The following is a 24,307-nucleotide window of genomic DNA, read 5'->3' on the forward strand; positions in this document are numbered from 1 at the left end:
ACACTGTACGACTTGTCTATTTCATAACAACTTTTAGCGTTTCTTAATGTATAAAAAGTACACTTACTACCATTACACAGATCTCCCTCACAACAGTGCAAATGGTGGTCATCAAATTGTCGGCATTGATCAGCAGATATACAGCCTTGAATGGTGACTTGTTCGCTTTTTACTGTATTGTCGCCATAGTTAAAACAAAGGTTTTCTGGGAATGAACAGTTCACTCTGATGGGAACTGAAGAATTTTTGCTTGGGTACTGATAACAAACGGTGCCTAAAGATAAATGCACAATAAAATCGTTTTTAAAGCCATTGAGTATCTGACAAGGTTTCTTAGCTCAAAGTCTGAGGCAAAAGCGGGAAAATATGCTGTCAGGCAAGCCTAAAGGCGGAGCTCTTATTACATTTTGAGCTATGACTTTCGCCTTCCTCCTCTTTGATGCCGTACTTTAAACAAAGGTTTAATCTGGGAATTAACTGTTGGCTGTGGTGCGTGGGAACATATGAATTTTTGCTTGGGTACCGAGATAACAAACATAACCTAATATAAGAAATACAAAATAAAAATGTAAATTTAAGGTACGAATCGCAACTTGGGTATTTAACTGAGAAACGGAATGTCTGAGAACTGAAGCTCACGCAGTTCAAAGTTTGGTGGCAATACAAAATTAAAATGTTTTTTTCGGAAAGAGTCAGGGACAATGTATATTTTTTCAAATGCCTCTAATAACCAGGCAGACGAAAATGTACCAGTTTGGTTTTGTTGGTATTCTAACTTATCTTTATTTATAAAGCTATTCTATCCCACTTTATCACGAGCACAACATGGCTTTGGCTTGAGTGAGTTGTTACTTCTCATGCTTAGTGAGTCGTCTGCATAATACTTTACTTTAACCTTTATATGAAAAAGTATGATATAAAATATACTTGTTGTAAACGTTGATGCTGGTATTTCACAGATATAGTTCCTTTGGTCGTTTATACAGTCCCCCTCCTCCATCTTTCCTGTGTCCGTGTTCATTTGCGTACATTTGGAATCATTGGTTCGGCCAATCCATATGTACTTTAAAAAGATATTGAAAACATAAGCAATTTTATTTTAGTAAAATGAAGGTTCTTTACTATTAAAGCTACAACAAAGCGGATATTTTCCTGCAAAAATTTTCTTTTCGGCAGTTTTCCGCCTTCCCTCCTTTAACGAGACTACCAATATGAGTCAGCGACCACACTTGTTATCCGGAGAGGTGCCTTAGTTCAGTTCGTTGGGCACAAATGTGAACATACGCTTTTTCCAACGACCCGCACCAGAATTTGGGCACGGTGCCGGTGGCCGTGTACAAACTTGGTTGAGACATTGTACACAAGTAAAAACGTTTTCTCTTTGTTCGGGGGGAATCCACTGCTTTAATACACCCCCTCAGCAATGCTGACGTTTTGAAATGGCGTTTGACGGGGCAAAACGGGAAAAAATATGTATACCGTTAAATTGCGGGTTTCAATAGCATGAACATAGCAATATTTTGTACTAGTGGCGCAGCACTAATCAGATAACAGTTCCCTGAATATCACTGACGAACAAACCGAATGAATCGTTTCTTTAAGGCATGAAGTTGCTAATTTGGGACATCATAAATCACCAAAAACATCACTCAAGTCAATGAGCAAAATCAGTCTCAGCTGATAAATATAAGGAGATGATTATATGTAACATATAGATAGCTATATAAGGCGTTCAATTTAAAGAGGTTAATTCATAAACATTTTTAACCTACTTCCATGTATTCAATTACGGCGACAGCAGTAAATAAAAGAGATGGCCTTCTAGACATGGTCTACATTAGAATGACTGACGTACTTACATCAATTTCGGCTTCCTTTAGACCGGTAATTTTCACGAAGTGACTCAAAAATCGGTTTTTCTGATCATCGTCATCATATATTTTCACCAAATCACCTCCGGAATCAATACATTCTTGTTTTGCACCTGTCCAGGTATCTTTATTGTTTTCTTTGTAGCAAGAGAACCCATTAAGAAACCCATCAGCAGAACAGGCCAATGAACCTAATTCATAGGACAGATAAAGAGTAGCAGATTTGAACCCAAATGTCATGTCATGTGTGGGTGAAAACGAACGTACAGGTTACAGTAGTACTGGCATATATGGGTTATACAGCTATGTACCACTGTGCAATTTAGTCTGCAATAGGGTAGTTATTACAAATCAGAGAGTTTGGGTCTGGAATAGGGTAATACTATCATTTTTCCACGAATCTGACCAATTGTATAAAGATTTTAATCTAGACAAGGGAGACCGGAAATTGAAGCAATTAATCGGAAAAACTAAATTTACCCGAAACTCAGTTTAATAGCAAAGAAAGTGTCGAACTAAGTTAATTCTGGAAAATTAGTGACTCTAGGATAGGGAGGGGTTTCGGGAGTTAAGTCTTGTATAGGGTAGCAAAACTCAGTTGAACTAGGTCTGGTATAGGTTAAGTGTTCCGGGTTTCCATGGGCACACCCCTACCTAAATATTCTTAAAGTACCTCCCCCGGGGTGTAGTCTTGGATAGGGTTGTTACCTTTGTGTATTGTCAGTTGATGGTTGACCTGATTTTTCAATAAAGCCTTGAAGGTATTGGCTGTGAGGACTTTAAACCTAAGTGTTGCTTTTCAGTTTGACTTTTCGACAGTCATATGCAGGAATTCCCTCACCTGGATGACCCATATTCCACAGACAAATCATTGGACAGTGTAGTAAAAAGGAAAGAAAGCAAAAGATGCAATATATTTAGCCAAATTTTTATCGAATCTAATCCTGCCTCCTTAAGTCAGAAACAGCTTCCTGGGGGCTGCTGACCCCTTTAAGAATGATGAAAAATTTCAACCCTTGAAAGGTTCCAAAATCTCGTATTGTGAGTATGGATTAAATGCATTTGCACCCTTAAAAGGCACAAATTTTAGAAGAAGAAAATAATTGGTGGTGACAATTTTCAATAGCAATTAAAAGCCAAATTTTTTTCAATGTATAACTCTCTTCATTTTCAGCTCGGTACCCTTACCAACCCTTAAGTGATCAAAAATTTTACCGACTCAAGGTACGACGAGCATCCCGTCATTTTTAAGCAGAGCTCCTCATGGGGACAACTCACCTTTGGCTCTCTCACAGATGAAACGTGGATTTTTCTTGCAACAGTCGGTGATGTTCAAACCATTTCTCGAGATTTCGACGCATTTGTTTTCAGATACATTACTTGGAATGCTGCCGAACCAATTCTGCGAAACAGAATTGTTAAATGATATCCTATTGCTCCATAAATATTTACCCTTCTGAAACCAATAGGTCAATCCAATCCAAACGGGACTGCTTGCGTCCTTGAAAGACAGTTTGTAAACAAAATCCAACTCTTTTTCATCCGATATGCTGACAAGGTCTCCTCCAAACCCAAAGCACACGCTTAAAGCTGTTGACCAGATAAATCTCCGCGAATAACCGAACTTATCCATAACCTTGTAGCAGGAGCCTTCAAATTCATTCCAGCCAGTGGGGCAATCTAGAGCTGATTAAAACGGAGGTCATTATTGTGTGTCCAGTACAGCGAGTCTCTTGTGACTCAAAATATATCCCAAAATTGTTAAAAGTAATAATTGTAATAAAACTGAATTTAAATATAATAAAAACGATAATAATAATAATAATACTAATAATACTAATAATTATAATAATAATAATAATAATAGTTATAAAAGTAAATTATAATTATCATAAAAATTATCCCAGTATCCTTTGAGGCAATTTTTTTGAAAGCTTTATAGCTTTGACAATTTTGTACGTAGAACAGTGTCAGACCACAACAAGATAACATTTGCCATAAAATATCTTCCCATGTCACATCTAGGGTGATGACGTCACCAATCACGTGACCATTGCTCAATTAGCAATGCTGTGACAAGATTTCATCATTGGGTTAAAATAAAATAGCATATTTGAGGTATTGGTTGTGTGGAGCATTTAAAAATAACCAGTTTACGCCCGGAATTTAAAATTTGAGGGGGCAATGAACATGAGAGAAAAAGTCGAGAAACTAGGCCGAGGGCTGTAGAGAGTTGACGTTTCATCAAACGGCAGAGAAAGTAATGTTCTACCTGACAAGTATTTTCATTACGAAACAAGGGACATGACTGGACGTCAAGGGACGTGATTGGAGCGTTTTGAATATTTTAGTTCGCAGTAAAGTACATTTTCGCCATAAATCTGCAAGTTTTTGTTGTTTTTCTCTACAAATCTTTACACTGTATTACCCCTGAGTAATTATTATTCAATTTTCAAAGCAGAAGCAAACGAAACCTGAGCCAGAAGTTTAAAAATTGCGTAAATTGACCGATATTGTAAATTAACATTGAAAAGGAGACCTACTCTTGAGAAAAAAAAAATCTTTTAGAACTTAACTGTTTGTTTGCCGAAATAAATGTTCAATGTTTGTTAATAAAGGAGAACTTTCAAAGCTAAAAGCAGACTCGTACCCAGTCGCTATTTATGTGTTTTTGTGGTGAGAGAAGATTCGGGGTTAGGGTACGAGGTAGTCTGGGTACAAGTCTGAGCGAAAAGGATGTATTTGGCGGCCATAGTGTCTTTCTTCATTCTGGGGAGAGAGATCATATAGTAGTTCTTCTAACGCTAAAAGCCAAATGGTTTGTTACCCTAACCTAAAACAATGGAAATAAGGATAAACAATGTTATGTTAATGTTTTCCCCGACCGATGAAAAGACACCTTACGAGCAGGAAGAGAATCGTACGGTAATACTGTTCAGACGGTAGCCGCGAGATCGATAGTTCATAAATTTCTTAAACGTTTCCCGGCATGGATCAGGTGTGAAAGAGTATTAATGGGTTTATTGTGAGCTTTACGTCTGGCTTCGTTCAGATAAAGATTTAATTCTACACGGAAACCGAAAAAGTCATCTGTTAGGAATGTTGTATACATGTGAGCACGCCTTGCGTGCCCATTGTTTTCGTGGAATCATGGGATTGAACAAACTATGTGCTGTTGCTGAATGTATTTTTACTGATCATGTCTCGTGGATTAAATGTTGTTGAGTTTCATCGGATTTGAGCCTAAAGTCCTTCTTACAGCGACCTAAAACCCGATTACCTTTCTGAATATCATCCTTAAAAACTGGCAATCACCATACAGAAGGAATATATACCTCTTTTACACATGGATTATAGCGTTTACTGAGGTGGTCCAGTGGATGAGGCGTTCATTTTTACTTCTAAGGTATTCGGAGGTCTAGGGTCCGGGTTCGAATCCCTTTAAAGCATATTTTTCGTGACTTTATTATTTTTTTCTTTTTCCTTTTTTACTCTCTTTTTTGTCCTGTGTGGTGCATATAGCTAGTAACATAATGTGGTAAATTGAAAGCAAAATTTACAGGAATATAAAAAATGCCATATGTATCATAGCGGATCTAACGGTATTTATAGCAATACTGGACACTGCTACCATTACCCAGTTCAAACGTCGAACTTCACATGTGCCTAATTTAATTCGAGAGGTAACTGCTTTGAGATGCGACGTCTGAATCAACAGTTTCAAATCAAATACGACTTTGCCAAATCTTCGACTGAATTACAGTCGAAAGTTCGACACCATTATATCAGACTTCTGAATCAACTGCCGTATTTAGTTATTTTCTTCGACTAAAATAGGTGTTCGGCACTCATAGGAAATTCCACGTTTGAAAGGGGCCTAACATGACATAAAGTTTCAGCTTAGTCAGTGCTTAGTGGTTTGCAAGCTGTTCGTTATTAAGCTAGTTGTTTTTTTCTTTTCAGTAAGAGCAATTTCTATCTCTTTGTAAATCCATTTTATTAATCGGCTTGCAATTGTCCCACGACTTAAGAATCAGCTGTAGTAGTTGATTTTGTATGTCAGCGGACTTGATTTGTATATAAAAAAGAGCGATTAATTTTCATCCACTCATTTTAATAAACGCAAATGGCATCACTTCTCACTATACGGACAACCTCGAACCGTAACTTCGTCGTATAAATTTGCGGCACTGAAGAAAGACGAAAAAGCTGACCCTTTTTTTCAAATTATTTTTAGGTTTTAAGGTTTAAACTCGAAGCTTTATATACTGTAAAATGATTATAATTTACTTTTACCGGTATCACTTGTAATAGTAATAATTATAATAATAATAACAACAAATAATAATAATAATAATAGTAAATTCTTAAAATAACGGTACAAGGTGGTAAGCTACCTTCACTGAACATCGTGTAAAAAATGGTCTAAATTGGCCTTAAATAAACTACACAAAAGGAACCCCCCCAAAAAAGACGCTTCTTGCTTGGTCTTCCGCGCCCTGTAGTCATCAGTTTTTAGGACCCCAAGGCAACATCAAAGACGAAAAAATGCTTTCTGGCAGGGACAAAGCAATTTTGTTATGATTTTATGTTTTATGTATGTTTTAGTTTACTGCCGAAACCGTTATGGATCAATTGCACTTACCAGCATAACACATTGTTTTTGCCAAGGACAGTGATAAGAACAATCCAAATCTGATCATTATGACATCAAATCTGAAGAGTTAAAAAATAAGGAAAACAAAATAAGACTTCCCTGGGGATTCGTTGGTTGTTATCCCCTAAATTAGCTGCGTGATCAGACGACTAAAATACCAGATTTAGAGCAATTCATCGATAGGGTGCTTCTAAAACTAAAAAGGTACCTCTCAAAGAATCGCACGATTGGCAATCGGCTTTGTTTCAAGAATTAGCAGACGTTGGAATTAATTGTCTCGAAAAGAAGACATTCACGCAAGCTTGTCTCTTTCATACTGGGTTCTAACCCACATCATTGCGCTTTAAGCGATTTTCCAGAATTTAACATGATTAATAATTCAACCGACTTGTAACAGGATTGCATGAGCCTTTGATCGGTGAAGTTCATTCAATTCCATTCTACCGTAAGCAAAGGTAAATTACGCTGTGAAAAAAATCATAAATCATAAATCTTCTCACGAGCGCCTTGCGCAAAAGTGACAAAAAAACCCCACAAAATTATAAGATTAGAAGAGAGGTACTTGTTTGTTTACTTTTATCGATGACATTTTTCCCGGAGGCTGAGCAAGAGATGGGAGTGAGTGATTTGAAAGTCGCAAATTGCTTTTCTGTCGTTGGGGGATAATACTTCCTTGCTAATAAATTTCTTTTAATTGGCGACTCAGTTTTCTTACTTGGTCGTTTTTCTTTCCTTTTAATTTAAACCCCTGGACTTTTTTTTTGTTAGTGACATCTTGCATTCTCAGATTTAACATATTATGTTAAGGCAATAATCCTTTTTACGGGTCGATTTGGAAAGCAAAGAAAGTTTCTTTGTTAATTACTTATGTCACTGACATTCTCAGTAGCTTTTGATGAGTTAGCTAGTTACGTTTTTTTAGCCATTCAAGGAGGCTTAAACTCCGCTAAACATTCCCCTTTAGCTAGGCTTTAGCAATGTTTCCTTTCTATCTTTTTTTTTTCTTTTCTTTAGCAAGACACAAATATTCAAATAAAACCGAATCGTTTATCGCTGGTCGCTGTCCTCACATTTTAAGCAGGTGCAAAAACGTTAAATACAAAATACCTGAAAAGGGGCTTTCAGAATTGTCATGCATCCAGTGGATTCCTCTCTGTTTGATCTATGAAAGCTGATGGAAGAAGTAAAGTCTATATAAATAAGAGGATTTCTAAAATCTAAGATCATGACATATTAAACATTTCACTCAGCTGCTGTTTAGTTATGGATAACAAGGCATGTTAAATTTCAAGTTAATTTAGCCTTTGTGTTTAAATAAAGATGTGATGTTTTATCGCACACCCGTCTCAAGAAACTATTGGATATCAATCTAATTTTATTATTATTGCAATTTTCTTCAGTGGGCTAAGTATGAATTCAAAATAGGTGATTAAACCCTTGAAATGTGCATGTCCCTATCAATGTGTCACAACTACTAATAATAATCCAGTTCTGTTAATAATAATCCTTAACTCATTATAATCAAAATACTATAGCGGAGCCTCCATTGCTAAAGACATTGGGAACCTATGGACACGAGAACAATTAAGTTATGACGTCAGCTTACATGCCCCCGTCTGTACAGACTCTGGGGGAGGGGAGGGAGTACTCTGTAAGGGAGAGTAAGAAAATCTTGCAAACTCCTTGCGGCGTTTTTCTTGCCGAAAAGTTAACTTTCAAAACACTTGGTGAATACAATAATCGGCCCGATTTTACTTTTAGGTCCTGAGACGCTTTAGACAGAAAGATCGACCTAGAAATTATAACCTGTAAATTGGCTGCCGCCAAAGAGTTTCATGAAATAAAACCTGCTCTTAAAACATCAAATTTAGAAACTAACTAATAGCTGGGGGGTTGGGTAATGTAGTCTGTGCAAGAATTCCCTTCCAAGCATACGAACGTGATCGAATTTGATATTTTTTGGCTTAAAAAATGAATTCATATAACTGAGTCGATGAATTGGGTGGATAAGTATTCTTCATTCAGGGATATTTTTTTAAGTCACTCAAATCTTCCATTCTTAAAACAAATGTAGATCAGTTTGAGCCGAATTTCTGTGCGATGGCTATAATTTGAGTTTATTGGTTTTCAGTTTATTGTTATAAGTTGCAGATAAAAGTATATAAATGGAAGCTTCCCTGTTAGGCTTGGCTAAATCTATATATTAGAAAATGTCGATCAAACAATCGTTGTCAAAAATAGCGCGGCTTTGCAAAGGAACACGCTACGGAAATAAAGGTGAGGCGGCGGTAATTAGCAGTTGCCTCCCTAATGAGGCGCAATCGAGTTCGTATCCCTCCGGAGCTGATACCACATTTACAATAATATCTATGTAGCTATTCGGGGGTTCAGATAATCTTCCGGTACGAACTCTAGTCCCTTCCTATGCTGGAATCTGAAATACACGAACACTTACAGCTTACAAAAAAACGAGTTCTTAGGAGCTCCTAAGCGTTCTTGTTTCTTTATTAACTGCGTCGAATGACCTGTAATGCTCTAGGCGGGGGAGGGGAGGGACGTGCATTTTTTAGGTGTGTATACACCACCCAGTCTTATGTTTTTATTTAGTTTCGAATAAGAAAGAGGGAAACAATTAGCTCCCATTGCCAAATGGTGACTATCAGGATGTCAACGTTCCCCTTTGCTTGGGTCGGCCACTGAACCTCAATAGTTTGCATATTAAGCCTGATTAATTATTTACAGATTACTCTTTTTTATATGCTAATTTAGGGTGTATGCATCGCCATTTTCTTATTAAGAATGAAAAATTGCCAGCTTATTTTACGATTGAGTATCAGCTGTTCCTAAGGAATATTATATTGTTTTCAAAGATGCCAGCTGAGGTTGCTATCGAACTGTAAAACACTCTTAAGGCGTTTTTAAGAGCGAGCATTACTCACAATGGCATCGTTAGCAGTTTCCGTTTCAGAAATATAAAAATTCCTGATAAAAAGTTGGAACTATTTCAGACAAAAAAATGGAAAAAGTTCAGTATATCAGCAACGTATTTGTAACCTACACACAAACTTACACATGTGAAAAAGACATCCTTTGCTTTGAAAAATGTTGCCTAGCTTTTGCAATTCGCAGCTCGTTTGATCGCTTTCAAAGCTAAACACAAATCTCGTACACATTGAGCCAAACTAAGCAAATTTGGCACCCTGTCCGGCCCATTTAATCACAAACAATTACCAATTGAAAACAATTGAAAGACTGCAGCACAGCTGCTTTTACTTTGGGTTCACTACGATAATTTGGATTCACAACAGTCGCTCCACGTGACTTCAAATTTACTCAGTGATTGAATATCAGCTTGTTTTGGTTCGTGGTGGATCAAAACATTTCCAAAAGTGGAAAAGCTCTGGACTGTTTCCTGTGTTAATTACAACAGAGGGCCCACACAATCTGTGTGTGTAGCCGATTGTTATTTTATAGTAAATGTACTGGATTTACCGTTTGCTTCACCTATAGCGATATATCAGCGGGACGATTTCTCACTGGCACGTATTAATTTTGCTACGCATTTTGACCGTTCAAAAATTGTGAGATTTTAATTTTCTTCGAAGGCTAGCTCCGGGTCTTTTGGATGGATTTTCGATCGGAAAGTACGAGGAGAAGCGTGAATCGTTCGACCTTTCTGCTGTAAAGATTGAAAGCGGAGCGATGCGATTTTCGGGGAAAAAACCGCTCCAGCGCTGGAGCCCTTTCAAAACAAGGGTTCCTCCCTTGTCCTTCTTATGTAAGGAACAGTAAACGGCGAACTTAAAATCCTTCAAAATCGTTCAAAAAACCGCTTTTGAGCCAAAAGAATGACATTATATCGCAGGTAATGTATTTCACATCGGATTTATATACAAACTTAGCGATACATCGTCATAGGTAAAGCAAACGGTAAATCCAGTACATTTACTATTAAATCACAATCGGCTACTCACACAGCTAGATTGTGTGGACCCCTTGTGTTAATTACTTTTCACAACCAAAACAACTCAACCTCGACACCAGGTCTTCTCGATTAACGGTGCATTAACCTGCAAGGAAGCTGCACTTTTGACGTCATCGGTTGATTAATCGCAAAATTCTTCAAAATTTGGTCATCAGTAGCTGGTTATGGTGAATTATGCGTGTGCTTTTAGCCAACCAGAATCGGGGAAAGAGGAAGTAAATTATATTAAGAAAGAAAATAAATTTAGAAAAACATAATTTTCCTCAACCTTTTTTTAACTCTGTTTGTTCTTTGAAATACGTATATATATATATTTTTTAAATAAAACATCGGACTTTTCCTCTTCCGACCCAAATGTCAATTTCCAGCGAAGCAACGCGTGATTCATTAGCAAACCGATACATTTAGAGAATAGGTGCATGGGAAAAGCGCACAGATAGCGGTAAGCTGGATGTATAAAGCATGAAAACGTTGTTATGGGGTTGGCGGGCGGGGCGATTTAGAAAATTCATTGTGCGTACTTCTGGAAAAAAAACCTGGCTACGCCCCTGCTTTGGAAACTGAAACAGCAGTATCAAGGGTATGAAATGTTGCAGGCAAAGACATTATGGATGTCTTAGGGGGATATAGTCCTTAGAGTTAGAAGTTATGACGAGGGAGCGGGCAGTAAAGAAGAACAAGAACGTTTGGTGCATATGCATCGCTTGGACTTTTAAAGCTACGAGCAAGCTAGCGACGCCTTTCAATCCCGCTTCAAAATGCTGTTAGTAAGTAATTTTAATTTGTGCCTATTGGAAAAATATTTACGATGCGATGGATTTATTACAAATTGTGACAGTACATTAGCAACGGTTTTGCATAACATTTGTCGGTCATACGTTCTTCAAATGAGACGAAATGAGTTAAAGTACGGCTTTTACCGTCAAATCCCTGCTTGTTTTCGTCGAATACATCTTTCAATTCTTCATAAATAAAGCTCTGCTAGCTTCAAACAGCGTCCACCGGCAGAATTTCATGGGCAAAAATGTTAGATGTGATAAATTTAACGCCAAGGTGTATCGATAAGTGTCGTGGTGAATATGTATTGCGTTGCCCTTACACGCCAAAGGTCTGAAGTTCAACTCCCGCCGGAGGATACTCTGTCTTTTCTCTTCGTCGTTTTGTTTTGTTTTGTTTCGCTTTTTTAAAAACATATTTTCATTTTTTGGCTGACTTAAATTACAAGTTAATTATCAGCTTTCATTTCTAAAATAGTTAATTTTAATAATAATTAATTATTAATCCACAAGTTAGCCATAGGCACCCTTTGATTGTAATAAGAGAATTCTGACAAAACAGTGTATTTGACGCTTATCAGCTATCGTGGTTCACAGTAAGCCTTCATTCCAGATCATCAAAGCTAATGCTGCCGAAAGACCACGCGCGTATTTCCCGCCAAATACAAAATCAATGTCAGTCTTTGATAAGTATCTACTATGCACTTGTCTACCCCTATTTAAACTAAGGTTGCATTCTGTGGGGCAATAATTACGAAGCTCCAGTATCACAATTGGTAAAGCTACAAAACAAAGTTGTAAGAGTTATTAAAAACCTTCCAGTTCTTGATCATATTACGCCTCATTATGTAAACCTTGGCCTTATTAAGCTTCCTGACATTGTTAAGCTAAATACCTGCCAAATGATTTATGATCACTTTGTAGATAAAAAGCCGTCTAATTTCACGCTGGCCTTGGTGTCTGAGCAACATAATTATGACACAAGAGGTGCATCCTTGCAACACCTAAATCCCAGTAGCTTTAGAATAAATATAAGAAAATTCTGTCCAACAGTTATAGGATGCTATTATTGGAATGATATTCCTTAATCTATACGTGAAAAGACAACTAAAAAATGTTTAAAAGAGCACTTTTCAACTATTATCTTGCTTAGAATTAATCATCGCCACACCGACTCTCAAATGTTATATTTTTTATTTGTGTGTGTATGTGTTTTTCTTTTTTCCTCTCTTTTATATATTTTTCATAGTTTATAAAGTTTATACTTTTCTCCTTTTTTCCCTTTTAACCTAAATAAAACCGTAATTTAATTAAAGGGCAAGTAATTAATTTAACTATATCCTGCCCTCCCCATTTTTTCTTGTAACCTGATATTTAATTCTACAAACAGAATTTTCATCTTCAGATCTTGTAATTCAATATAAATGGCTTGTAAAATAAATAAATGGAGGAAAAAATATACAATAAACAAATGAATGACGAGTCACGGATCGAATTATAGGAAAATTAGCCAAGAAAACTTTTCATATTCGTGGCAAATTATCATTTCATTCACTGTTTTTCTTAAGAACTCGGTCAAGAGAGGATAAAGGGGACAGAGAAGGCATCCCCCATACACACCCTATTCCATAGGTAATTCGTCTCGAGTTATTTTTAAGACCACAGATCCCGAGGGGGATTAGACAACAGGCAATCACATAGCGCGAATGTGTTCCGTGTGGATGACCCACGCTCAGAGCCAAGCGTCCTTCACGAATTGACGCTGAAAAAAATGGCGGAAGACGCGGAGAGCGATACTGCTATTTGTTTTGTCGACGAAAACGACTAAAGAGAGATGTCTGCTAAAGCTGTGTCAGCGAAACGGAAATTAAAAAAGAATCGGCCTTCCTCTCTTGTATAGAGCTAACAGTACAGCAGGGAAATCCTTAACACACTGAATGCTCTGTCAGGATCATTAATAATTTACAGTTTGAAGAGAGCAATTTCTAGATTGATGTTTATTTTTTTATTAGTCTTTTGGCGAAATTTCTCATTTTAATAAAGCACTGAGGTTACGAAAACTTCGAGTTAAACTTATTTCACGGGTTGTCAAAGAGTCCAGCGATTCCCTTTTCCCAGGTGAGCGCCGACTCATTTCGCTTCAATATTCAGGAATGCTCTCGATCTCTTTACGCTTTCATTGCCTTTCGCCCGACATGTTTTGCTCGGTGTTTAGTCGTGCGAAACCTCCACGAAACATCCACGCAGCACGCGAGGTAACTTTATCCCGATTCTAAAAATAACTCGGGACGAATTACCTGTGGAATAGGGTGTGTATGGGGGATGCCTTCTCTGTCCTCTTTATCCTCTCTTGAACTCGATACATTTCCGAAATCATGATAAAAACTGCAGGTAGCGCTGTGCTAATACGTGCTCGATACTAACATTATCGCATACGAAACATTATTATGAATTGCAACTTACCAGCGAAGATTATGCTACAGGCTTACGTACTCGTACAGCTTAACTCACCAAACTCCAAAATGCTCGAGGCTTTCATAATAGTATGACGGGCGGGTCGTAACTTGTTCGGTAATCATAGTGTAGTAAATGCGCCTGGTGAATAAATAAAATATATCTAGCTACAGGAACTACCGCTTCTCATAATAAGAATTAACCAGAATACTGTTCAAGATGTATGATAATTTAAAATAAGAAGGATAACAAAAAAATCCTAATTAAATTGGAAAATTTCCAATAGCTTCTTGCAACGTGCTGACACATCACGTCAATCATAACACATGGTGGCAGAATTAACTTGAAATTTTACATGCATTTTTCATAAGAACCAAGCCTATAACTGAACAGCGGGCTGAATAAAATACACAGCTGTCAGAGTTTATAACAGAGCAAACAGAATATACACGTTTGAATTTCGAAAGCCTTTTTTCAGGTATTTTATACTTTAAGCTTTACAGCTGTTTAAAGTAAGACTGGAGCTTAAGATCCAGCGACGGTGACGGCAACGAGAACGTCTTACGAAAACAATAGGTTTCATGATAAGCAAAACATCAACTCGTTGTTGAACGTCGACTATGACGTGCCAAAAATACCTAATGTTTTATGGAGGACGTAAGCATGCAAAGACGAAATTTTTTTTTTTTTTTTGAACTCGTACAAGGCTCTTAGAAATTCAACACCAGGAGAATTCGCCTACATTTGACAAAGAAAGCGAATTGCAATAATCGCGATGAAGATCGAAAACTGCGAATTCACTTTTTAAGCGACGTTTATCCTGCCGTCGCCGTCCTCTCATTTTAAGGTCCCTCATGACAACTGGTTCAGTCTTCAGAGGCACGCAACGAGAGTATAGTTCAAAACCACTTAAACATAGCATTGTTAAACGTATTTTAGTATTTAAACTGTAGATATACACCGTATTCACAAATGGCGGACACGCGGGAAAAAACTGGTGCCTAGTCATGAAAGCGAGGCGTTGGAGGATAAACAAAAATTGCAAACGAAGACTTTCAGTGAACTTGCAGATTCTTTAGCACGGATTCCACCTAAAATAACTTTGTACGGACTTCTTTTTAAATACAATTACGTGGGATGTCTTCTGCTTTTAATATTTAGTAGTGATTTTCTGTTTGCAATCAAAAGGGACGCGTATATCTTCAAGGAAACTGGTTTCCGAAGCATCAGAAGCTGGACAAGTGGGCTATGGCTGGAGAAAAGCGGCAGACATGTTGGCCCAAACTTCACATTGAAACCGAGTACGAAAGCCAGCTCACTACAATTCTGTAAAACGGAAATAAAAACAGAGATTGGTGGCGAGAAAAAGAGAAATAAGCGACGGATATATGGCCTTCTTGTTAACGGAAGAGACCTCCGCCATTACACAAAACAGGTCAAGTCAAGAGCGGGTGAAAGATTCATTCAGAAAGCTCATTTATTCATGTCAGTGTCATTTTATACATATCTATGTATATGTATGTCTGCATTTACAACTTACTTTGGATCATATTAATTCCGTCGCTTTGGAGTGAATTGTTACTGAGGTACGTTGGCATAGCTTGGTAAAAATCTCATGATTTCTTTGTCATTGCGAAATAATTAAAAATAATTTTATTAAAATTAGAAGCTGTAGTGTGTGAATCTTATGGCTTGCTATTTGCCTGGTCTCCTTTAGGTCATTATCTCAGAGAGCCCTTGGTAAAAAAGTAGAATAAAGCTTACATTTTACTAGGTTAAACTTTTAAGGCAATGTTTGTGTCAGGAATGAACACGGCAAGCTTCTGTTTCGAATAATTAAATTCGAGTCTGGATCCGTTTAAGAAGACCATCATTTCATTTATTTATATATTCTTCAACTTTAAAATATAATGAAACATTAAGTTAAAACTCTTAACAGCCAAAGATAAGAAATACGAAATTACTCGCCGAAATGATATGTGGCCGGCTTACCGAGTCTGCCGAGTAACAAAAAATTTTGAGCGTACTCCACTCGATCGCTCCTGCATTTATACTAAAAAAATAGTTCTAATTGATGTCCTTCATCGATAAAGACCAGAGAATAACGTCCTGGCAAACAAAAACCAAACATAACTTCATCGAAACCTCAGTCACCTCTTCTTTCCTGTCTTCCCTTTTTCCATCTCGACTTGAACTCACTGTGTTTCAGTTCAACGGCAGACGTCTCTTGCGTTAACAAGCAGGCCATATATCTGTCGCTTATTTCTTTTTTTCTTGCCACCAAGATTTGTTTATATTTCTGTTTCACCGAATTGCAGTGAGCTGGCTTTCGTACTCGGTTTCAATGTGAAGTTTGGGCCTACATGTTTGCCGCTTTTCTCCGGCGAGCGTCCACTTGTCCAGCTTCTGATGCTTGGGAAACCTACAAATCATCCTGTTTCCTTGAAGATATACGCGTCCCTTTTGATTGCAAACAGAAAATCACTGCTAAATATTAAAAGCAGAAGACATCCCACGTAATTGTATTTAAAAAGAAGTCCGTACAAAGTTATTTTAGGTGGAATCCGTGCTAAAGACTCTGCAAGTTCACTGAAAGTCTTCATTTGCAATTTTTGTTTATCCTCCAACGCCTCGCTTTCATGACTAGGCACCAGTTTTTTCCCGCGTGTCCGCCATTTGTGAATACGGTGTATAGGCATATTTTTATCCCCTAAAATTTTTCATCTGTTCGGATTTCCTAGCTGAGTCCCGGTAGTGATCCGAAATTATAGGGATCAAAACTTACCTTTTCGAAAATTTCAGCCAGAAAAAAGGCTCCCGAAAATATTAGGATACCTCATTAGGGTAAAAATCCGATAAAAATGGGCAATTATACCAATTTTTAGATGTTCGAAAATGCTAGGAGAGGCAGGTAAGCAAGAAATTTTGCAACAAATCTTTCGAAAATTCTAGATCTTAAATCGTCTTCCGAACAGATATTTTCCGCAAATCGACGTTGGGTGCCCCTGAGTCTTCAGTGTTAGTGAATATCAGTATATCTTCTGCCACGGGTAGATGAATACAAACCAGGAAAAATTGCCAAAGAGGTTCTCGGAGTCCTGTTGTCCTTGAATAGCTAAAAATAACGCAACTAACTAAAGAGAAAGCTATTTGGAATATAACGTAAACAACTACGTAGGAGCTTGGCAAAAAGTAGGCTTTGATTTGATAGATTGCGTTACGCGAGATCAAATGACTACCGGTAAACAAGCATCTCCACTAAAGAGACACTGTAATGACGTTTAGTTGCATGAAAGGCCCGGCACCCCACATACTTGTGTGAGTCTCTCCGAAGACGCAAGTCTATTTACTATCATAACACTACAGGGTGTTCAAAGTTCGTTCCGATTGTAAATTGAATTTTGCGCAAAGCATTTAATTCTTCCTTAGGCAAATGTAAACTGATTCAGGTAGGAAATTTATCTAAATAACCGTTCAAAGCAATTTTAAACTAAGATTTGAAGAAATAACGATATTTTTTAAAATTTTTCCCAAATGTGCACGTACGCGAATTTCTTTCCCGCCATATTTTTCCTGCCTATTTTGTAGGCTTTCTATTTTCGTTTTTTAGGCGTTTTCTTTTGTTCTCTCTACTCTTTCACGAATAGGCCTTTCCCGATTGCGCTGAGCACCTTTTGAGCACTTTCTTGAGTTTGGAGCACTATTTTGCATTTTGAGCACCCTTTAGCACTTTTTCGCACTTTGGGCAACATTTGAGCAATATTTCACGTTTCGAGAAAATTTCGAGCAACATATGTCTTCTAAAACATTTTAAAGCAAAAACTGTGTATCGCTCGCAACGAGAATCGTGTTCCAGGTCATAAATTTGAATAACTAATGATGTTGTCAAGAATAAAAGACCGTTGTCATGGAAAGGCACGTGGACTTATCCTTACTGAGCGTTAGAACAGAAGTTTCTAATCGGCTGATGTATCATGCGTGTGTCATCTCATTTTCTATTTTTACGGTACTCTGTCCATTTAGTCAAAGAAATTGTCAAATTGTTGAAGAAGTCTGAACGATGAGAGAACAAGTGGTCAAAAGTAAAGACCTTACTAGACAAACCAAGGAGTAGATGGCCGGTTTTTTTTTTTTACAAACTGTGTGAAAAATGTTATCGAAAAAGCTGTAAGTATATGCGTAATAATTCAACAAGACTGCAAGGTAAAAAGAAAACTTCAACTTCACAATATCAAAGTTTCGAGCACAACGGTATGGAGATATGTGACCAACAAAGGTTGGAAAACCTTGAAGAGAAAAAAGGCGGTGTACACTTCATGCAGGCATGGTATCAGAAGAATTTGCAAACTTTATATCAAAGGACGACCGGCCGGCAAACTCACGTGATTCTAACCCTCTAGTAAACATCTGGATTATCGTTGATGAGACAACATTAAAAAGATCCAGCCCCCAAAACATTGGACTAGCCAAGATAGCGACCACGTTTCACCTGGAAAATTGTGAGTTTAGACACGCTGTGGGAGCTCGTACATTCTATACCTCACCGCTTAGAAAACGTCAGAAATCATAAAGGAAGACATTCTGGTTGCTAATATTTCAGTTAGTCAATGTTAAATGAATAATGAATAACATACTTAGGTTTACAAAAGTTATCTTTAATAATCAGTGAAATTTAAGTGAAGAAAAAATCGGAACGAACTTTTGAAACACCCCGTAGAAACAGAGAATCCCTTGATATTCCTCCAAGTAAGACAAAGTCAGGCCAGCGACGTTTCCTCCATAGAGCAGTCAACATTTGGAACAATTTGGACGAAGACTTTAAACAGTTATCTTTAACATCATTTTTTTAAAAAGTTGAAAACGCACATGCTAGAGAATTATTTTAATGACCGCTTTTTATATTTTATTCATTTTTTATTATAATGTCCTTTGCTGTTTAGCATTGAAAAGCTCCCTGAGGAATACTAATAAAGTATGTATGTAGATTGTGCTAGCATCATTTTTGGCATAATTCGTCTTTCCGGGCGTAATTTTCCACTACTTTGCACTTTTGGCTAGTATCGGGGCACAAATTTGTAATTTGTTGATCAAGTTACCATATTTTTGGCCCGAGATTAGTGTTGCAGGCAAACTCAAGTAATATTTTTTTTTCTCTGCCTATTTTAACGGCGGCACTAGGTAGAACGCTTGACTGCGGAACGGGAGGTTGCGGGTTCGATTCCCGGGGCCGGACCAATACTCAGAGTCTTAAAATGACTGAGAAATGAAGGTATTACCTTTGCTCTGTTGCAAATGGCTAGACCTTCGTGTGGCTTAGATGACTACGTAAAATGGCGGTCCCATCTCCAGTAGGAGACGTAAAAATTCCTCCATTTCCCACAGGAAGTGACCGGCACCCAGGAATCTTTCCTCAGGAACGCTTGCGCGTAACTACAACCCCGGACAAAACCTGTTGAGACAAATCGCGAAAATGCCTATTTTTTTCCTGTCATCCTGGCAAAAACTGAAACCTCCGCCAAATGAATGCCCGATTTCCCCCCTCCCCTGATCCAAAGTTGTTTAGGATAGCATGGCAATTATACACGTTGGTTTTTAGACCAAGGCAACTTTGAATAGGGGGTGGGGAGGGGGTTTACTTTTTGCGTTTAGGGGAGACGGGAGTAGGGCGAAAAAGTTAGAAAATAGATGGAATTGTCTCAACAGTTTTGTCCGGGGTTGTCTGTGAAGGCCAGTTGTTCAAATCGCTGTAACTTCGCAATGTAAGGTCGGAGGGTATTGATTTTCTGTACAGATGTTGTACTTGTCTAAAGCTTTGTGACTAGTAAAGAAGGTGTCATAAAAACAATTAGGACGCATTAATTAGGCACTTAGAAATTTAGCCATAAATTAGAAACCTTATACCTAAATGAGAAAGAAATCATGCTCTTTACAGAAAAAGTATTGAAATTAATTGTGGTTGGTGGCCACGGTTAAGGAGTTACTGTGTGTCACAAGTATGATATCTTAATAGGAGCCTTACCTCCGGCCTTTTTACCAACGTTAATTGTGCTTACATGTCGAATAAATTAGATAAGACTGGGTATTTATTATATTTGCGCAGGACAACTGTCCTGTTCAAAAATAATAGTGCGTGGTGTGCGGGTCATGCACGAGGACTCAAGAATGCGGCGGAGCAGTTAAAAATACCCCTTAGAGGTAGTGATACTTAGTTGCACTGACGACTTTCTCCATGTAGTTAGAGTAGAACTGGAAAAGTAAGCTTCACCGAGTTAACAATACCCGCGTTTACTGAGTGTGTAATTAGAACAATTTACAACATATATACCATATTATCTACTTGACAAAATAATGGAATCCATGCCGACAAAACCGTTAATTTTTCTATGACAACCAAGGCCAAAAGAACAAATATTAACGAAGAACTTCCAAAATGGGTAGAAATAGGATGTGTAGGGAAAGCAATGCCTCTTTGATCACAAATACAGCGAAAACATGTTGTCACGCGATGGCAGTTCTTTTGTGGCAAAAAAACAGCGCATTTCATGACAATTACACCAGTGTCAAAAAGTTTTCCGTTAAGTAAAAAGGTCTTTTTTATGCTTGAAAATCAACAAAACGCTTCTTTATACTACGGAAAATGCTTGAAAGCACCGTAAACGCTTGAAATAAACGATTAACAGGCACGCACATGTTTATTCCAACGGTTAACAACGGTTAACAGCGGTTAACAGAATATATTAAAGGAAACTGATAGTCGAACTGTTGTTTTTCTTCAGAAAAGTTGTTAACCGTTGTTAACCGTCGTTAACCGATGTTTCTTTCCTCTGCCGTACTTTATTCGTTAAGTTAACCGTCTGCGAGAAAAACTACTCCGTTTTTTGTTGCATAACAAGCTCATCAAAGCACCTTACACATCAAGGGATTTCCCGTTATTGTTCCCGCGGGATCTGCGTGGAGAAATGAGAGATCCATCATACCACATTCCCGTTCGTACACAATTCCACATTTGCTGTAACTGAGGCAATGTTGTCCTATTAAGTGTAGGATCTTTGCACTGCACTTGGCGAACGACGTAATCACTGCTAAGGCAAATTACTCGCGGGATGGAAAAATGAGCCAAATTCGCGTGACTGTAAGTGACCAGATAAGCGCCCTAACCTTCCTCTCACCCAGTGATTCATGCGATATTTCCGAGCCTCCTGAAAATGATTCGTCACTATCGGAAGTTCTCGAGAGATCCATTTTGTCTGGCGATTACATATCAATGTCATCATTTGAGCAGGCAAAGCGTCTACGGACACGTAAGCCGTTAAAAGTCATGCCCATGGTAACGTCACAGAGTAAATGTCATTTGACAGATCATGTAATCAGAGTGTTATAACTTCTATTTTTACTGTAAAAATTTTATTTCGCATTCAAAAGAAAAAAAAAAGGATGCTGAAACAATGGCTTTTATCAATTTGACCAAAAAAGAGGACTATAACTTGAGGTAATTGGTATGAAAGTTAAAGAATACCGTAAACAGTCCGCAGACAACCCCGGACAAAACCTGTTGAGACAAATCGCGAAAATGCCTATTTTTTCCTGTCATCCTGGCAAAAACTGAAACCTCCGCCAAATGAATGCCCGATTTCCCCCCTCCCCTGATCCAAAGTTGTTTAGGATAGCATGGCAATTATACACGTTGGTTTTTAGACCAAGGCAACTTTGAATAGGGGGTGGGGAGGGGGTTTACTTTTTGCGTTTAGGGGAGACGGGAGTAGGGCGAAAAAGTTAGAAAATAGATGGAATTGTCTCAACAGTTTTGTCCGGGGTTGTAGCTCAGTTACCCAAGAGTTTGCGTTGTTACAGTTGTCACATAATTTTTTTTCCTTCATCCGGTATAGCTTTCTACGCTAATCTATCACTGCAATTACTTTGCAGGTGATTACGTGTGTCATTTCGGAAAGAACTGTAAGCACTGGTTCCTCTCTTAGATTTGAAGATGGATTTTGAAACAATGATCATTGTTCTCTCTATCATGTTCCCAGTGCTAATAAAAGAACAGGGGGCTCTAAATCTTGAAGGTAATGGCTAGCATTATTGTGTAAGTAAGCGATTTCAAATTCATTAGCGTGCTTGTATTTGAGAGAATCGACGTTAGTCCTCAGGTCAGTAATTTTTTTTGTTGTTGCATTTTTTACGTCATTCTCTCTTTGAACACCCCTGGTTGCTCAAGCCCATTTAATCGCGTTGCAAAAAAGATGTTTTCCAGGTTTTCGTCAAGAGCGAGTTAAGGTTAGAAACATTCACTACAACGATTTGAGGAGATCTTTTGACTTTATCGCTTATTAGTATAAAAAAAAGATTATTGAAGAGAAAATATGCTTCAAGCTTTTCTGGCCTGATAAGGCCATCTTTAAATTTTTATCATTTTTTCGTTTCGCATAATTGTTATTGAAATGTACATGTCTTCGTTCCTAAAATGAACTTATTGTAAAGTATCATGTTTCCCCATGTAAATTCCACCCCGCGGATTCGAATTCCGGATTCCAGTCTTTGTCACTTGAACTTAGATTCTGGAATCCAATCGTTAGAGGGATTCCCGTTTCCTTGAGCTGTATTCTTGATTCCACAAACCAGGATTCCTGATTCCACGGATTTCCCGGATTTTGGAATCCGCTTTCCCTTACATGGAGCAAATCATGTCTTTGGGAGGGAAATGATAATTTTTCTTTAGTAGTGATATTATTATATAAAGGAAGGCTAGTTTTATGGAGATTTTGTGCGAAAGAATTTTGCCTCAAAGTGACATTAATTCCGTCCGTAAATATATGGAGAATGTAATTCTTGTTTTTCTTTATCACCACGTTTTCGCAGAAAACTCCAATTATATAAACCGAAAAAAGAACGAGATAAAGAGAGAGCAAGAACGAGCCAAACAATTAATCAATGAATTTGTACGAGAGATTGACGCCAGTCGCGAAAAAGGAAACGAAAGTAAGTAATAAGTAATGTGGGGTTGAATCTCTTAAACTAACAAATTTATCTTTATGGTAAAACTATTATAACACATGAATTACACATAGAGTAAAATATAATATGATATTATTTTTTGGATGATCGGGATAAATATCACGTGGAAATGACGTCACGATAGTTTAAGGTTAAATCGAATTTTAGCCCTTATCGACCTGAACTTTGGAAATGCTTTAATATGTGCATACTTTGGGTGCTTGTCTTCCGTTATGCGAAGTTTCACATAAATCTATAAGAGGAATTTCGAGATATCTTGGAATAATTCTACAAAAAGGGTGTAAATTATGCTTGAACTATTACAACATTACCATATTTCGGAAAGATTACGGAGGGCAACCAAGCGCGGTAAATTTTCGCGTGCTGCATACAGGGAATTTGATTTTGTGCTAAACTTGAGACAACAGGAAATTCCAAAACAAAAAAGTTATCAAAATCTCTCACATCGCTTCAATATTTACTCAATTTTGCGCCTACGTTAGGCAACTTCAAATGTTTCAATGGACACGAAAATCGGACGTCATGTTGTAGTACAATGACCAATTACATCGCTGAAATTTTTTAAAGAAAATCTATCATCGAATTTTGGTTAATCACTGTTTTCGTGAAAGTAGCCTTAGAAATTACAAAAAGAGCTCAGCATTGCGTTTTACCCAGATTCACATGATTTCATGTTTTTGGAAATCGCGCAAGTCTATTTGCGTTTAGCTGATTGTAGAGTGTATTAATGGTAATTTGCAAAACGAATGCGTGATAAAACCTATCCGGAAACATCCAAAAAGTAGCAATTTGTCTGCATAAAGTCCAGTCTTCAGTTCATGCATAATTTATAACCATTTTTTAGAACTTCCAATATATCTCAAAATTCCTCTTATAGATTTCTGTGAAACTTCGCATAACGGAAGACAAGTACCCAAAGTATGCACAGCTTTAAGTATTTCAGTCCAAAGTTCAGGTCGATAAGGGCTGAAATTCGATTTAAAGCTAAAACTATTGTGACGTCATTGCCACGTGATATTTATTCCCATTGCCCAAAAAATAATATCATAATAAAGCCTAGTCTATGTGTACTGAATCATCTTGTTATACAAAGATCAATTTGTTTAAGTATAAGAGATTCAAAGATGGAAGGTGTTGCTACAAAATTATTGTGCCGAGCCACCTTAAGCAGACAAAAATCTTTGGGGCTTTAAAAAGGGGTGTGGAGTACTTTAGGAATTATGGGATGGGATGTGCCGCTCGAACCCCGGATGCCTTGGCCTATAGCATACCCGTTACAGCTGAACTTTGGCACTCTATACTAGACTAAACTCCCCCAAAAGACTGTTACTCCTTATATATCCTATCCCTGACTAAACTGCTTGAAAACCATACCGTCCCTTAACAATGGGACATACCTATATAGCCCATATACATGTATGGTCTTACCCCCACCTCCTCCCCACACCCCCCCGGCCCCACCGCCCCTTCCCAGGGGTTTTACCTGCGTGTAAGAACCTTTGAAGTTGTTCTTTGATTTGAAGTTACGTGATTGTATTATTTTCAGTCT

General features: G+C 37.7%; 1 protein-coding gene and 1 long non-coding RNA gene across 2 annotated transcripts in view; both read right to left on the reverse strand.

Moving 5' to 3' along the window:
- Positions 1–24,307, reverse strand: part of LOC140949438 (protein O-mannosyl-transferase TMTC4-like) — a 222,456-nt gene that overhangs the window by 57,700 nt on the left and 140,449 nt on the right. The gene's annotated exons all lie outside the window — the stretch shown is intronic.
- Positions 74–2,095, reverse strand: LOC140949934 (uncharacterized). The gene is made up of 3 exons (XR_012167135.1): positions 1,860–2,095; positions 928–1,063; positions 74–274 (listed from the first exon to the last, which is right to left on the reverse strand). It is a non-coding gene; the product is annotated as an uncharacterized lncRNA (long non-coding RNA).

The sequence above is a fragment of the Porites lutea genome, chromosome 10 (assembly GCF_958299795.1).
Source record: "Porites lutea chromosome 10, jaPorLute2.1, whole genome shotgun sequence".
Taxonomy (NCBI): Eukaryota; Metazoa; Cnidaria; class Anthozoa; order Scleractinia; family Poritidae; genus Porites; species Porites lutea.